The sequence below is a fragment of the Hylobates moloch genome, unplaced genomic scaffold, assembly GCF_009828535.3.
Source record: "Hylobates moloch isolate HMO894 unplaced genomic scaffold, HMol_V3 SCAFFOLD_21, whole genome shotgun sequence".
In the NCBI taxonomy this organism is placed as follows: domain Eukaryota; kingdom Metazoa; phylum Chordata; class Mammalia; order Primates; family Hylobatidae; genus Hylobates; species Hylobates moloch.
This window is the reverse complement of record NW_026652296.1, coordinates 904,439-908,947: the sequence shown is the minus strand read 5'-3', so window position 1 is coordinate 908,947 and position 4,509 is coordinate 904,439. Positions and strand designations below refer to the sequence as shown.

The 4,509-nt window shown below is 46.6% G+C and overlaps 1 pseudogene; it reads left to right on the top strand.

Annotated features, from left to right (window-relative positions):
* Positions 1-2,110: 2,110 nt before the first annotated feature.
* On the top strand, positions 2,111-2,224 carry LOC116461605 (U6 spliceosomal RNA; annotated as a pseudogene).
* The last annotated feature ends 2,285 nt before the right edge of the window (positions 2,225-4,509 follow it).

The window sequence follows — 4,509 nt, the reverse complement described above, 5'->3', positions numbered from 1 at the left end:
GAACTTATGAGCTCAAACGATCCACCCTCCTTGGCCTCCCAAAGTGCTGGGATTACAGGTGTGAGTCACCAGGCCTGGCCCTTAAACACAGTTTTTAGCAAAGATTCCAACTCAAACAATTTTAAATAGTAGAAAATAAACCCTGAAGCAGCACGCATTCATTAGTACTGCGTTTAGCTGTATTTAATTAAAACCTGATTGCCATTGGCTTCCCTAAATCAGTTTTTGCCATCACATGTAAAGTCCTGTGGGCAGGAATTGACATTGAGGGAATCCTAGGCTGTTTGGCCGTCCTTGGCATGTAGCTGTCCTTCATCAGAAGATGGCAGATCCCAGCCCTTCATCACAAGATGGCGGATCCCAGCCTGTTTGGCTGTCCTTGGCATGTAGCTGCCCTTCATCAGAAGATGACTGCTGCTGCTCCAGGAGCTACACTTCACTTGGGGGAAGGGGCGGGGGTCCTCTGGGTGAAGAGCAACAGCGTTAACAGGAGTCCCACTTGGAGACTTCTGCTTGTACCTAATGACAAAGACTGCAACTCTCCTTGTCCAGAAAACAGACGTTTTAGCTGAACACGTTACCACCTCCCACAAAGTGATTAAATGCATCGTGCAGGGCTCAATGTGGCTTCAAGTAGCAATAATAACAGGATAAGAGTGGCTCTCGCAGCGTGGAAGTGACCTTCTCAGAGGCACGGGGAGGCCTCTTTCCCTCACCTGGCTCTGCATCCTCCACACAGGACACTGCCCTTGCTTCCGCTGTTGGGTCATATTCCAACAACAGGAAGAAGAGAAGGGAGGAGAAGGGCTGGCCCGGGATCAGGTCACATTCCAACAACAGGAAGAAGAGAAGGGAGGAGAAAGGCTGGCCCAGAACCTTGAAGGGCACATTCCAAAGGTGTCCTTGCCACTGTCAGCTACATCCCTGTGGCCAGATGTCGGCCCCACGGCCAAGCTGAGCTGCAAGAGTAGAGCCTTTTCTGGCTCCTCCTTGAGGCAGGAGGGGAAAGGGAGAGCGGGGCCAGCCGTGGGCCAGCCACGGGGAGGAAGGCGGCCCCCATATCCCCGAGGGCTCAGTGAAGTGCATCTGGCCTGAGAAACGAGAGGGCCACCACAGCGCTGGGGCAGAGGGGACAAAACCACAGATGGAAGACGAGGCTGAAAACCAGAGCCCTCTGACCCATTTTACGCCAACAGATCTGCAGGCCCAGGTGAAATGGGCGTTCAGACATCCACATTTCCAGAAGAGTCCCCACAAAGACTCCTGGAAACAAGACGGCCACTAACAAAGGCTCCTGCCCGGCGGGACGCCAGGACTGGGGGGGGAGCGCGGCAAATCCAGGATCTGAACACAGAAACTGAGAAACCCTGGGGACGACTCAGGCCACCCTGTGTGTGCACGTGTGTGCGTGTGTCTGCATGCACGCGTGTGTGACAGCTCACAAGAAACCATTACATGACAATGGACTGTCTCCTCCCCAAATCCGTACACACACACGAGGCATGCATTTGCAAACACACACCCATACACACACGTACTCACACATTCGTGCATGCACAGCGCTGTTATCCATGTTGAGGGGACGTATTCACAAGGGAAGGTGAGGTATCCGAGATCAAAAGCATTGGGAGAGACAAACCGGAGAATCTGTACCAGGCAGAGAAGAATTCATGTTTGTTCTCTTTGGTCTATTAATTTTTTAAAATTGTAATCTCTTAAAGAGGCAAGGAGGGATATCGGTAACGCGATGCCAGAATTATAGGTATAAAGGAAAACCAACTAGGAATATGATGTGTATAAAACATAAAAAGAGAAATTTTAAAAGCAGAGCTGTAAGATCGGATCTGAGACATCATCTCCTGGGAGGCTTTGGGAAAAGATAAAAAGGAAACAGAAATGTTAAGTGTTAGCACCCACACCATGGGGGCTCTACGAGGAAAGAAACAGCAAGAGGAGGGGGAAAGGTTGAACTAACTGGGTTTTCTGAAGATTTGTGCATTAGAGAAAGATGTAAGATCTCAGAATGTCGAATGGAATACATTTTTAAATGTACCCTTAGGTTCCTCAATGCCATATATAATGCAGTACATAATGATGACGGTGAAAAACAGTCTTTTAAAAATCTTCAGTACATATACTAAAATTGGAACGATACAGAGAAGATTAGCATAGCCCCACGTGCTAGGATGACACACAGTTAAAAGAAAAAAAAATAGAAATCTTTCCAGGGAAAACCTGCAGCCCACACTACAGAAGAACCAGGGGCCAGCAGAGGAGACACTGGGACGGCGGCTCCACAGGGTTCAAGAAAACATGCTTGCGTTTCATGTCCAGAGAATTATCACTTAAATGAATGAGACAAAAATACATTCTGAATCCCAGAGAGTGTCAGAAGGAGTCTCACCCAAGATTTTCTCTGAAAATACCACTGGAAGAAGTATTCTGCAAAAAAAGGAAAATGATCAGAAATCGTACCAGATAGCTGGGAAAATCCCACAGCAAGTGTAAAACTTAGTAAAGTTCACTATGGACCAAATAATCAAGCACTTCACCCCAGACAAATCATGTCTGTGGCAATCCAGAGCTGAAATTCCAGGTTATTCCAACGTGGCTGGTGTGTGGGAGGCCAGAGTTCCTGAGGACACGCCGGGGTACTTGTTTTCTCTGGAGGTGGGAGGCATTTTTCAGATCAATATACTAAGCTCTTGAAAAACATAAATGCTTGTTTTGAGTTAGGAGCAGTCACCAGGGAAGGTGTAGCTTCCAGAGCAGCTGACTATAGCAGTTTTCTCCCACAGAAGGGATGGAACGTATTTCCACAACAACAACAAAAAACCACAGAGATGGCCTAAATATATCCCACAGTAGTAGAAATTGCAATACCTTTCACTGATCGAAGGATGAATTCTCCAAATGGCATTTAAAGACGACATGCAGCTTTCTGCTTCTAGCCGTGATGGAGCAGTCCTGGGCCCGTAACAGCCACAGAGCTGGGTAACACACTCGCGACACTGTCTCCAGCCACGTCCACGGGAACGGTGCTCAAACAATGAGCCTCCACCCTTATCTCACACCAGACACAACAGTTAATTCAAAGACTCTCACCTAAACGCCAAAACCAAAACTACACTTTCCAAAAGGAAAAAACAGAAGATCACATTTACAGCCTCGGAGTAGGCAAAGGCTTCTCAAACAGGACACACGAAGCACTAACCATTAAAACAAACAGAAGGAAAAAATGACACTTTGTCAAAATTCAAAGCTTTTCTTCAAAAGACAGCATTAAGAGAATGAGGGCTGTCGGAGGCAGGGAGGACATACTCTGACCTGGATGGAGGTTTTACTACAAAACTCCTACAACTCACTACAAGCAGACGATCTGATAAAACAATGGGCAAAATATTTCAACAGATCCTTCGCAAAAAGAAGACACATGAGTGGCTCGTAAGCGTGTAAAACGGTCAACACCATCATCAGGGAGGCACATATGAAAATCACAGTCACTGCAATGGCTGAGACACTGGGTGCTGGTGAGGATGTCGGGGCGTGTGGATGCTCCAGCCACCCTGGAAAACAACGTCGGGGCTCCTTACAAAGAGAAAAGTACAGGCCGGGCGCGGTGGATCACACCTGTAATCCCAGCACCTTGGGAGGCCGAGGCGGGCGGATCACCTGAGGTCAAGAGATCGAGACCAGCCTGGCCAACATGGTGAAACTTCGTCTCTACTAAAAATACAAAAATTAGCTGGGCGTGGTGGTGCGCGCCTGTAGTCCCAGCTGCTCAGGAGGCTGAGGCAGGAGAAGCTCTTGAACTCCGGAGGCGGAGGTTGCAACGAGCCAAGATCGCGCCACTGCACTCCAGGCTGGCATCAGAGCCAGACTCCATCTAAAAACAAACAAACAAACAAAAACAGAAAAGTACAACAATCCTATGCCCCCAGCAATTCTACCAGGTATTTGCCCCAAAGAAATGAAAGCAGGTGTCTGCACGAAGCCTGCACATGAATGTTCACAGTCACTTTAATCAGAGCAGGTCCAAACTGGAAACAATCCACATGTCCATTGATTACTCAACAAATTGCAGCATATCCATAAAGACGAGTGAATTATGTCATATCCATAAAGAGAGTGAATTATGTCATATCCATAAAGATGAGTGAATTATGTCATATCCACACAGATGAATGAATTACATCATATCCACACAGATGAATTACATCATATCCACAAAGACGAGTGAATTAGGTCATATCCACAAATGCGAGTGAATTACATCATATCCACATAAACAAATGAATTACATCATATCCACAAAGATGAGTGAATTATGTCATATTCACAAAGACGAGTGAATTATGTCATATCCACAGAGACGAGTGAATTACGTCATATCCACACAGATGAGTGAATTACATCATATCCACAAAGGCGAGTGAATTATGTCATATCCATAAAGAGGAGTGAATTATGTCATATCCATAAAGAGGAGTGAATTACATCATATCCACA